Here is a 13,290-nt window from a genome sequence, read left to right as displayed (position 1 = left end):
GTACCCCCTACCCCCCCGGAGAAATGAACAGGTGTTCAGAAATCGAAAGAGCTTTCACTCTATGAATATGTAGATAGTGTGCCTGGCGGACCAGTACATCTCCCATTTCAATGCAAAGTATTGTGGGTCTGTGTATGATGCCTTTATCCTGAGGAATAGCAGCATCCCATATGTAATGGCTCAACTCCAGAGGTACCGGGTGTGGCCAATAGGTGAGCCCATGGTCACCACCCAGTGTCTGTTGGTATATGGGTGTGGGGTTGGCCTTAAGGGTGTGTGTGGCTAACAGGTATCCCTCTATATTTGCAGGTGACTCTGGTTCCCCCAACCTCTCATGGCTACTGACCCCAGTGAGGAATGCTAGGTCAAGGGCAGAGGACCGTTACAATGAGGCACATGGGCGAACAAGAAGAATTAATGAGCGCACCTTTGGCCTCCTGAAGGCCAGGTTCAGGTGACTCCATTTGACGGGTAGATCCCTGTGCTACTCACCAAAGAAGGTGTGCCAGATCATCGTGGCATGTTGCATGCTGCACAACCTTGCCTTGAGACGCCAGGTGTCTTTTTTGCAGGAGGATGGGGCTGGAGATGGGCGTGTGGCAGCGGTGGAGCCTGTGGTCAGTGACGAAGAGGAGGCAGAGGATGAGGATGTGGACAACAGGACAACTATCATACAACAGTACTTCCAGTGACACACAGGTAAGTTACTGTAACTTCACCTTCCATTGCTGCTTTGTGTAGTGAATTTTCTCTAGCAGGCTGCTGTTCCCACTACTATGGCCACTTACTGTACCCTTTGACATGCCTATTCACAGATATTTGTGCCCTACTCTGGCTCCTGGTGTATTGACTGCAGCACATTACAGGTCATACCTATATATACATAACTGTACAGTCTAATTGCAATGTCTACAGATTGTTAAACAAATACATCCTTAAATCATTTGACATACTCCATACTTGTATTTTTTCAAAGGGTGTTTATTTCAGTGCTGAGAAGTAAATGGGGATGTGCAATGGGCTGGGGGGATGGTGGAGGAAAGTCCAGGATAGAGTCCAGTCCATTTGTATCACAGGTGCATTGTCCACTGGGGCATAGGAAGAGGAGCAATGGAAGTTCAAGGTGGACAGGGTAACAGAGTGGGGCACAAGGGTGACAATCAGGAGAGTCTTATTTCCTTGCGGGGTCTTGGAAATGTTCTCTGGCTTCTGCCTTGATCTCAGGGACCGTTTGCGTGGTGGTTCTCCTTCTGCAGGGGATGGGGTGCTGGTGGCCTGTTGTTCCTGTGGCGGGGCCTCCTGTCCACTAGCGCTGGCTGAGGTGGAGGGCTGTTCATCGGTGTGGCTAGTGTCAGGGCCCCGTTGGTGTGCCACTGCCTCCCTCATGGTGTTGGCCAGGTCAGCCAGCACCGCTGCAATAGTGACCAGGGTGGTGTGTATGTCCTTCAAGTCCTCCCTGATCCCCAGGTATTGTCCCTCCTGCAGCTGCTGGGTCTCCTGCAACTTGTCCAGTATCTGAGTGTTTGCGTTTGTGTACTTTGGGAGGAGGGGGCACAGTGGGAGAGGTCACAGAGGACGTGTGCATGGATGTGGGGGTGGTGACTGCCAGTGAGGGGTGTGTAGTAATAGGCGTGATGGTGATGGAGGTAGTGGATAAGGATGTAGTGCATGCACGTGTGAGTGGAGATGCTACTGGGAGGTAGGTGAACGAGGAGGGGGACATAGTGGATGCAGTGGATGTTGCATGTCTGATTCTGGATGGCGTTTGTGTTAGTGCCTTTGTGATGATGTGTGGTGCTTGTGTTTGCCTGAGTCACTCCTGTGTGTTGCCTTGGGTGCATGCTGGTCTGATGGTGTGCTTGGGATAGGCTGGGGTTGAGGGAAATGGGACTGGGTAGAGGAAGTTGGAGGGGGAAGGCTAGAGACTTGGACAATGGCTGCCATCAGGGAGGAGGCCAGAGCCTGGAATGATCTCTGTTGGGCCACCACGCCAGAGTGAATGCCCTCTAGGAATGCATTTGTTTGTTGCAAATGCCCTGCCAGCCCCTGGATGGCATTCACTATGGTTGACTGCCCAACATGGATGGATCGCAGGAGGTCAATAGACTCCTCACTCAGGGCAGCAGGGCTGACTGGGGCAGGTCAAAAAATAAGGGGCAGGGCCTGAGGTGCCTGGGGCAAAGGAGATGCCCACCCTCCTGGGAGAGCGGGCATGGGAAACATGCTGAGGGGCTGCTGGGAGGGCGGTACTGGTACGGGGGTGGCGGCTGTACCTGTACTTGGGGTGGCCACAGGGGTATCCGCCACCACCAGGGAGCTTCCATCGGAGGAGGGCTCACTGTCAGAACTGTCCCCTCCAGACTCCGCCGTGGTGCTCCCCTTGCCCTCCGTCCAACTGGTGCCCTCACCGTCGGTGGATTCGGCCTCATGGGCCCTGTGGGATGCAGCTCCCACCATCGCCGGTGCCTCTGCTCCTCCGCCAGATGATGCTAATGCACATAAGGACAGGGTGACAAAACAAAAAGGGGGGGAAGAGACAGAGGATACACTTGGTCAATGCCAGCAACAACAACACCGTTGGCGTACACAACACACAGGGAACAGCCCTATGCACTAGGCGATGCACTACCAGTCACAATGCTAGTCACCAGGCCATGGAGAATAATGCCTAACCAATAGCATCATACCCGAGAGCCACAGAACCCTGCCCAGTAGTAGATGCCCACTAGCATGTTTGGGGGTGGAGTGTAACAGACCTTGCCCAACATGGAACCTACCCTGCAATGTTTGACCCGGCCTAGGGGCACCCACAGGCCCACATCCCTCACCCAGATAACACCCCACCACACGCAATTTGCAGAATTGGAAACTGTACTCACCCCCTTGTGGCTGCTGTGAGGCACTCAACTCCGGATAGGCCACCACCAGCTTGCGGAATATCAGGGTTCGACGGGCACCCCTTCCTCATTGGGAGGCCATCCCCAGCTGGGCCTCCGCCGTCTTGCTTGCCCAGCGTCTCTGGTCCTCCCACCGTTTGTGACCCCAAGGGTCTGCACATCCTTGGCGATGGCACGCCAGATGCCCTTTTTCTGATGGGCACTGACATGCAGACAAATAAACATAGAAAAAGGTTATCAGTCATACCGTCCGGCCTGTTACACCCATCGCTCACCATATCCCTCCCATCCCCTTACGCACATACATTGACCACCATACATGCAGCACTCTGCCCAGGACCCCTCAAACACCCCCCTCCCCTTACACAAGGCCTTCACACACTGCACTCTATGCATTCATGCCCCATGCATCGTGCACACAGTGTACACACCTGTTGGTCTGGAGACCCATAAAGCAATCGGCACTGGGGTAGGACCCCATTCACCAGTCTCTCCAACTCCTCCGAAGTGAAGGCTGGGGCCCTTTCCCCAGAGACTCGAGCCATGGTCGCTTCCAGACACAGGTCACAGCAGCACTTGCACAGTAGGTCCTCTCCTATTGAAGGTCAGGTAGCAAGTGAGTGAACAGATAGAAAATGGCGGTCACGTCCGCGGCGGTGCGTACCGTCATCGCTGGTGTACATCACCATTGGCTACTGTACCCTATAGGTGTAGGAGGCTGGACTGGCTTGTAGTGAGTACCAAGGGGTACTTACACCTTGCACCAGGCCCAGTTATCCCTTATTAGTGTATAGGGTGTCTAGCAGCATAGGCTGATAGATAATGGTAGCTTAGCAGAGCAGCTTAGGCTGAACTAGGAGACGAGTGAAGCTCCTACAGTACCACTTGTGTCATATGCACAATATCATAAGAAAACACAATACACAGATATACTAAAAATAAAGGTACTTTATTTTTATGACAATATGCCAAAAGTATCTCAGTGAGTACCCTCAGTATGAGGATAGCAAATATACACAAGATATATGTACACAATACCAAACATATGCAGTATAGTATTAGAAAACAGTAAAAACAATGTATAGTTACAATAGGATGCAATGGGGACACATAGGGATAGGGGCAACACAAACCATATACTCCAAAAGTGGAATGCGAACCACGAATGGACCCCAAACCTATGTGACCTTGTAGAGGGTCGCTGGGACTATTAGAAAATAGTAAGGGTTAGAAAAATAGCCCACCCCAAGACCCTGAAAAGTGAGTGCAAAGTGCACTAAAAGTTCCCCAAAGGACATAGAAGTCGTGATAGGGGAATTCTGCAGGGAAGACACAAATCAGCAATGCAACAACAATGGATTTCCAGTCGAGGGTACCTGTGGAACAAAGGGAACCAAGTCCAAAAGTCACAAGCAAGTCGGAGATGGGCAGATGCCCAGGAAATGCCAGCTGTGGGTGCAAAGAAGCTGCTACTGGACAGTAGAAGCTGAGGTTTCTGCAGGAACGACAAGGGCTAGGAACTTCCCCTTTGGAGGACGGATCCCTCGCGCCGTGGAGAGTCGTGCAGAAGTGTTTTCCTGAAGAAAGACCGCAAACAAGCCTTGCTAGCTGCAAGTCGTGCGGTTAGGGTTTTTGGATGCTGCTGTGGCCCAGGAGGGACCAGGATGTCGCCAATTGCGTCTGGGACAGAGGGGGCGTCGAGCAAGACAAGGAGCCCTCTCAGAAGCAGGCAGCACCCGCAGGAGTGCCGGAACAGGCACTACGAAGTGGAGTGAAACAGTGCTCACCCGAAGTCGCACAAAGGAGTCCCACGTCGCCGGAGGACAACTTAGGAGGTCGTGCAATGCAGGTTAGAGTGCCGTGGACCCAGGCTGGACTGTGAACAAAGGATTTCCGCCGGAAGTGCACGGAGGCCGGAGTAGTTGCAAAAGTCGCGGTTCCCAGCAATGCAGTCTGGCGTGGGGAGGCAAGGACTTACCTCCATCAAACTTGGACTGAAGAGTCACTGGACTGTGGGAGTCACTTGGACAGAGTTGCTGGATTCAATGGACCTCGCTCGTCGTGCTGAGAGGAGACCCAGGGTACCGGTGATGCAGTTCTTTGGTGCCTGCGGTTGCAGGGGGACGATTCCGTCGACCCACGGGAGATTTCTTCAGAGCTTCTAGTGCAGAGAGGAGGCAGACTACCCCCACAGCATGCACCACCAGGAAAGCAGTCGAGAAGGCGGCAGGATCAGCGTTACAGAGTTGTAGTAGTCGTCTTCGCTACTTTGTTGCAGTTTTGCAGGCTTCCAGCGCGGTCAGCAGTCGATTCCTTGGCAAAAGGTGAAGAGAGAGATGCAGAGGAACTTGGATGAGCTCTTGCATTCGTTATCTAAGGAATCCCAAAAGACAGAGACCCTAAAAAGCCAGAAAAGAGGGTTTGGTTACTTAGGAGAGAGGATAGGCTAGCAACACCTGAAGGAGCCTATCAGAAGGAGTCTCTGACGTCACCTGATGGCACTGGCCACTCAGAGCAGTCCAGTGTGCCAGCAGCACCTCTGTTTCCAAGATGGCAGAGGTCTGGAGCACACTGGAGGAGCTCTGGGCACCTCCCAGGGGAGGTACAGGTCAGGGGAGTGGTCACTCCCCTTTCCTTTGTCCAGTTTCGCGCCAGAGCAGGGCTAAGGGGTCCCTGAACCGGTGTAGACTGGCTTATGCAGAAATGGGCACCATGTGTGCCCATGAAAGCATTTCCAGAGGCTGGGGGAGGCTACTCCTCCCCTGCCTTCACACCATTTTCCAAAGGGAGAGGGTGTAACACCCTCTCTCAGAGGAAGTCCTTTGTTCTGCCATCCTGGGCTAGGCCTGGCTGGACCCCAGGAGGGCAGAAGCCTGTCTGAGGGGTTGGCAGCAGCAGCAGCTGCAGTGAAACCCCGGGAAAGGCAGTTTGGCAGTACCAGGGTCTGTGCTACAGACCACTGGGATCATGGGATTGTGCCAACTATGCCAGGATGGCATAGAGGGGGCAATTCCATGATCATAGACATGTTACATGGCCATATTCGGAGTTACCATTGTGAAGCTACATATAGGTAGTGACCTATATGTAGTGCACGCGTGTAATGGTGTCCCCGCACTCACAAAGTCCGGGGAATTGGCCCTGAACAATGTGGGGGCACCTTGGCTAGTGCCAGGGTGCCCACACACTAAGTAACTTAGCACCCAACCTTTACCAGGTAAAGGTTAGACATATAGGTGACTTATAAGTTACTTAAGTGCAGTGTAAAATGGCTGTGAAATAACGTGGACGTTATTTCACTCAGGCTGCAGTGGCAGGCCTGTGTAAGAATTGTCAGAGCTCCCTATGGGTGGCAAAAGAAATGCTGCAGCCCATAGGGATCTCCTGGAACCCCAATACCCTGGGTACCTCAGTACCATATACTAGGGAATTATAAGGGTGTTCCAGTATGCCAATGTAAATTGGTAAAATTGGTCACTAGCCTGTTAGTGACAATTTGAAAGAAATGAGAGAGCATAACCACTGAGGTTCTGATTAGCAGAGCCTCAGTGAGACAGTTAGTCATAACACAGGTAACACATTCAGGCACACTTATGAGCACTGGGGCCCTGGCTGGCAGGGTCCCAGTGACACATACAACTAAAACAACATATATACAGTGAAAAATGGGGGTAACATGCCAGGCAAGATGGTACTTTCCTACAATAGGGCCCAATGGTAACCAATGAGGAGTTGCAAGGCAGTCCTCGACCACCTCCCGCAACGGTGCACGTCAGCGGAATTACCTCATTTTCACTTGTCCCTTCACACAGGACAGGAGTCCGCCATTTCAGGGAGGGGGCAGGCCATGGCACATAACTGTGTCACAGCAGACATAAGCACATTTATGGACTACACATAAACATACTGTTTCTCTCACAACATGCAATGCATTTTACTCTGAGGATATGTTTGAAAATGACCAGCTGCTCACCGTTTTGCCGCCTAGATTAGATTTGAGGATGATTAGGAGATGGAGACATCCCCCGTGTATAGGCCCCCAGTGGACTTGGCAACAATGGAGGATAGGCACATTATCCTCACCTACAGACTTGATAGGGCCACAATCCGAGAGCTGTGTGCCCAATTGGAGCCAGACCTGATCTCAGCTATCCGTCAGACCACTGGAATACCCCCTTTTGTGCAAGTCCTATCAGTGCCACATTTCTTGGCAAGTGGCTCCTTCCAAGTGACAGTGGCCATGGCAGCAGGGATGTCACAGTCAATGTTCTCAGTAGTGCTGACCAGAGTGCTGTCTGCCCTGATGAAACACATGCGCAGCTACATCGTTTTCCACCAGGTGGAGGATTTGGCCACAGTGAAGGCTGACTTCTATGCAATGGGACATATTACCAACATCATTGGAGCAACTGATGGTACACATATTGCCTTTGTCCCCCCTCCCCCCCCGGATAAATGAACAGGTGTTCAGAAATCGAAAAAGCTTTCACTCTATGAATATGTAGATAGTGTGCCTGGCGGACCAGTACATCTCCCATGTCAATGCAAAGTATTGTGGGTCTGTGTATGATGCCTTTATCCTGAGGAATAGCAGCATCCCATATGTGATGGCTCAACTCCAGAGGTACCGGGTGTGGCCAATAGGTGAGCCCATGGTCACCACCCAGTGTCTGTTGGTATATGGGTGTGGGGTTGGCCCTAAGGGTGAGTGTGTGGCTAACAGGTATCCCTCGATATTTGCAGGTGACTCTGGTTCCCCCAACCTCTCATGGCTACTGACCCAAGTGAGGAATGCTAGGACAAGGGCAGAGGACCGTTACAATGAGGCACATGGGCGAACAAGAAGAATTAATGAGCGCACCTTTGGCCTCCTGAAGGCCAGGTTCAGGTGACTCCATTTGACGGGTAGATCCCTGTGCTACTCACCAAAGAAGGTGTGCCAGATCATCGTGGCATGTTGCATGCTGCACAACCTTGCCTTGAGACGCCAGGTGTCTTTTTTGCAGGAGGATGGGGCTGGAGATGGGCGTGTGGCAGCGGTGGAGCCTGTGGTCAGTGACGAAGAGAAGGCAGAGGATGAGGATGTGGACAACAGGACAACTATCATACGACAGTACTTCCAGTGACACACAGGTAAGTTACTGTAACTTCACCTTCCATTGCTGCTTTGTGTAGTGAATTTTCTCTAGCAGGCTGCTGTTCCCACTACTATGGCCACTTACTGTACCCTTTGACATGCCTATTCACAGATATTTGTGCCCTACTCTGGCTCCTGGTGTATTGACTGCAGCACATTACAGGTCATACCTATATATACATAACTGTACAGTCTAATTGCAATGTCTACAGATTGTTAAACAAATACATCCTTAAATCATTTGACATACTCCATACTTGTATTTTTTCAAAGGGTGTTTATTTCAGTGCTGAGAAGTAAAAGGGGATGTGCAATGGGCTGGGGGGATGGTGGAGGAAAGTCCAGGATAGAGTCCAGTCTATTTGTATCACAGGTGCATTGTCCACTGGGGCATAGGAAGAGGAGCAATGGAAGTTCAAGGTGGACAGGGTAACAGAGTGGGGCACAAGGGTGACAATCAGGAGAGTCTTATTTCCTTGCGGGGTCTTGGAAATGTTCTCTGGCTTCTGCCTTGATCTCAGGGACCGTTTGCGTGGTGGTTCTCCTTCTGCAGGGGATGGGGTGCTGGTGTCCTGTTGTTCCTGTGGCGGGGCCTCCTGTCCACTAGCGCTGGCCGAGGTGGAGGGCTGTTCATCGGTGTGGCTAGTGTCAGGGCCCCGTTGGTGTGCCACTGCCTCCCTCATGGTGTTGGCCATGTCAGCCAACATCGCTGCAATAGTGACCAGGGTGGTGTGTATGTCCTTCAAGTCCTCCCTGATCCCCAGGTATTGTCCCTCCTGCAGCCGCTGGGTCTCCTGCAACTTGTCCAGTATCTAGCCCATCGTCTCCTGGGAATGGTGGTATGCTCCCAGGATCCCTGCAAGTGCCTCGTGGAGAGTCGGTTCCCTGGGCCTGTCCTCCCCCTGTAGCACAGCAGTCCTCCCAGCTTCCCTGTTGTCCTGTGCCTCAGTCCCCTGAACCATGTGCCCACTGCCACTGACCCCAGGTCCCTGATCGTCCTGTGTTTGTGGGGTGTCTTGGGGTCCCTGTAGTGGGGGACACACTGCTGATTGACGTGTCCTGGGGACAGAGGGATGGGCCCGCTGGGTGGATGCTGTGGTAGTGTTTCCTGAGGGGGGAGGCTCTGTGGTGGGTTGGGACTGTGGCTGAGTAACCGACTGTCCAGAGGTCCCTGATGCAAGCGTGCAGAGCTGCTGTCATCACTGTGGGCCTCTTCTGGGGGGGGGGGACTGGATGTTGCTGGCACCTCCTCTCCGGTGACGTTGGGTGGGGGACCTGTGGGGATGTAAATGCAGTATTATACTTTCTGCGTGTGTCATCTTGTGCATGGGTATGTTGCCCTCTATGGTTGATATTGCCATGGCAGATTAGCCTTAGGGAGAGTTCTTATTTGGTGGGCTAGGTGCTTGTCTCTAGTATGCATGCAGTGGTGATGGTTGTCCATGCAGATCTGTGATGGGTGTCCATGCATTGGTGGGGCATGCAGGGGTGGGCACTGGGATGAGTGGGTTGTGATGGCGGAGTGTATGTGAGGTGGTGGAGTTATGGTGGTGAGGGTAGGGGTGGGGCTTTGTGATGGCATACAGGTAGAGGGGGGTGATAGTAATAGGGATTTGACTTACCAGAGTCCAGTCCTCCTGCTACTCCTGCCAGGCCCTCAGGATGCAGTATTGTCAACACTTGCTCCTCCCATATTGTTAGTTGTGGGGGAGGAGGTGAGGGTCCCCCCACCAGTCCTCTGTACAGCTATCTGGTGTCTTGCAACCACGGAACGCACCTTCACCCGTAGGTCGTTCCACCTCTGCCTGATGTCATCCCTTGTTCTGGGGTGCTATCCCACAGCATTGACCCTGTCCACGATTCTCCGCCATAGCTCCATCTATCTAGCAATGGATGTCTGCTGCACCTGTGATCCGAACAGCTGTGGCTCTACCCAGATGATTTCCTCCACCATGACCCTTAGCTCCTCCTCAGAGAACCTGGGGTGTCATTGTGGTGCCATGGGTGTAGTGTGAGTGGTGTGTGTGAGGGAGTGTGGGGTGATGTTTTGGGGTGTGTGCTGTGAGGTGCGTGGATGGTGTATGGGTGATGGTGTTCTGTAGCTCTGGTTCTTTGGGTGCTCTTGGTGTCTCTCTCTCAGTTGTACATTTTTTGTAGTCGTAAAGGGTTGTGGGTAATGTGTGTGTGTGTGTTTTATAGTGTTGTGGTTGTGTGGTTGTGGTGTGTGTATGTGTGCCAGGTGTGTGTAGTTTGAATTGTCCAATGTAGTGTTGTTTTGTAAGTGTGTGTGTATTTGAGAGCGTGGGATATGCCACCAATGGTTTACCGCGGTTGAATGTCCGCTGCGGAGATTCGTGGGTCATAATGCTGTGGGCGTAGTTCTGTTGGTGTAACGGTGTGGGTTTTGGTACCGCCATTTTATCACTGACCTTTGGGCTGGCGGACTTGTGTGTGTCTGTATAGTGACAGATTTCTATGTGTGGGTCATAATACAGGTAGCGGTATACCGCCTCGGTCGTGGTATGTTGGCGGCAGTCAGCATGGCAGGAAGCTGCACTTACCGCCAATGTCATAATGAGGGCCTGAGTGTGTGTTTCTTCTATTGCTTGTGTGTGTACAACAAATGCTTAAAACTGCCCTCTAATAAGCCTAACTGCTCGACCACACTACCAGAAATAGAACATCAGTATTATCTATTATTGCGTCTGTCAAGCCTCTGGGGAACCCATGCACTCTGTGCACACTATATCTCATTTTGCTATAGTATATACAGAGCCAGCTTCCTACAACTAGCTATTGTGAATGTATATTGAGTGAAGTGAGAGTGGTTCTGTAGGTCTAAAATTCACCTGAGGAAGCTTTTAGGCTTTCCATGTCACTGATGCTGACATCCAGGTGTGAACCTCTAGTCTCTCTCCTGGCCTGTGTTTGGGGCTACTAAGATTGGAGATTGCCCTCTTGTGACACACTGTTTTCTGGAAAGATAGCACAACAGAGTAGTGGGCACTTCAAAACGGTCATCCCCCAGAACATAAATTTCAAAGACAGAGACATTAAATCACATTATGTCTGGAAATGGATTATTAAAGGGAGAGCCTGACACTCCCAATTTGAAAAACAGAAGTTGCACATCAGCGTGGAGAAGCTCAGTAAGAGTTCTGCCTGTTGTTATCAGAACTGGGGACTAAGGGTCTTTGAATCTTCTGTGCTGGGTGAGGGGGTCTCAGCCAGGAGAATCCGGAACACTCCTCTGACGGCTGGAGCACCAGCTTTTGCCAGACTCAAGACAAGAGGAGCCTGTCAAGAGAAGGAGATTTTCTGAAGGGAATGAGGTCCAGGTGGGATCCTGCCAAGTGGATCCCAATAACAGATTATAAGATCAGGCTGTATGCCCATGTGTGCTTCTACCACCCCTATAAGCCCAGTGTGGGCTGCGGTGAAGAATAACGGTCATTTTTCTTGAAACCACTCAGTGAGAAGTAATAGCCACCGCTTTGTGCAGCTCCGTTCCCTCAGAAGGACCACTGTTTTATTGGTACTGGTTGCGACCCCCATATACCAGGTCAGGCTGCAGACAAGATTGAGGGCTGTGGCCCTGGTGCATTGCTGTGAAGGGGGTGGTTGTGCAATGCTGTGACCTGAATGGCGCTCACCCTGTGTGCTACTGTTCGCATCATCTGTTGCCAGGAGGGGGGCCATGGTGAAGTGAAAGAGCTGTTGCCCTACGGCAGCATGCATCAGTGAAAAGGGAGTAGGCTGTGAACCACGGAAGAACACTTATTCAACTACCCAAATCCAGGAGCACCTAAACTTACTGCTGGATTCAGGAAGGCTTACTGTGTGACCAGAGAAGTACCCTGGACGCTTGCTGTCCCGACTGCAGGATCCTGATCTCTCCTCATCCCTGGGCTGCCGATATGAGCATGAACACTCCATCCCGACTCTCCTGAGAGAGCGAGTAAGACTTAATACCGGGCCGACATGCCGCTGGGGAACTTCTCCTGACTTATGTGCTACAGTGCTGGGACATTTTCACTTTCACATAGCCATTGTAGAACTTTTAAGACATGAACTCAGTAGTAGGGTCTAGCTTGGATGTCACTTCATGTAACTGGGGAATAATAATGGACATTAGATGGAAAGATAAGAATTGAGAAGCTGACCGGGGAACACTAGCGGGCCTGTCTTGACAAGGCTGTGTATCTCGTTTGTGGTGAGCCCTATTATAGTTTGTGTTCATCTATAAATACTGTCTTTTATATAAAAATAACTATGTGACAGAACAATCATTTATTGAGGATTGCTGGATGTATTTTGAGTTGTGAGCATGTGTTCACCCTACGTCTACTTCCTCCTCTGGAAGACCTACACTGATCAAACTGCATAACAAGTCTGAGTCAAGGGCTGAAGGGCTACTTGACCCAGTTGTTCTGAACAGTAAGGCGAGCCATGGAACAGCAGGAATAAAAGGCGTCAACCATCATGGTCGGGCCCAATAACTTCTTTTTGACCTGTGAACATCTGAAAGGAGTTCAAAGACTATCTGAGATTTGCAGGGTGGCAGCTTTGCCGTCAGAGTGTTTGTTTGATAGACATTATCGCTTAAATATGGTCCCAGACTTGCAATTAAATCAAGGAATGGGGGTTCTCAATTCTGTAATATCATAATTCAAGTTTACACTTGGTTACATGCAGTACATTTTAGATGGTGTATCAGTAAGATTCCTGAGTATGCTTATTTCTTGTATTGTTTTGCTGGTCAAAGATCTACTGCTCTGGTGTATTGTTATGATGTAAATGTAATCTAGAATGGAAAGCGTTCACCATTCCAGAGGTGGCAGTTGGCGAGTAATCTCTGGGATGGTCGGACGCCAGGTTGTGTTTCTCCGCATAAACTTCTAACTGAGATTGCTGGGTGTAATTGGAGTCGTTTCTCAACATTTTTGGCGACGAGTTACACACAACCAGGCTGTCGTTTTTCTTTGCTACTCACCGGCTGTTTGGGACGCTGGTGCGGTGTTCCTTGGAGAGCTGCAGGGGCCGTGTGCGCTACGTTCGGCACTCTGTACTCGCTCCTGTGGCGTCGGAGTGCTGCTTTTTCCCCGCGGCATCCTGGAATGAGGGGAGCGTGTGCACTATCTTCATGGACCGTTGAGTACAGCCGGACCGCTACAGTTGGGTGACTCTACAAGAAGGGAGTCGCTCTAGGTGACTCTGCAGGAGCGAAAGGCTGCTACTGTGCAGGCTGCGGCGAGT

The sequence above is a fragment of the Pleurodeles waltl genome, chromosome 7 (genome assembly GCF_031143425.1).
Source record: "Pleurodeles waltl isolate 20211129_DDA chromosome 7, aPleWal1.hap1.20221129, whole genome shotgun sequence".
Classification (NCBI taxonomy): Eukaryota; Metazoa; Chordata; class Amphibia; order Caudata; family Salamandridae; genus Pleurodeles; species Pleurodeles waltl.
Note: the sequence above shows the minus strand (reverse complement) of the source record.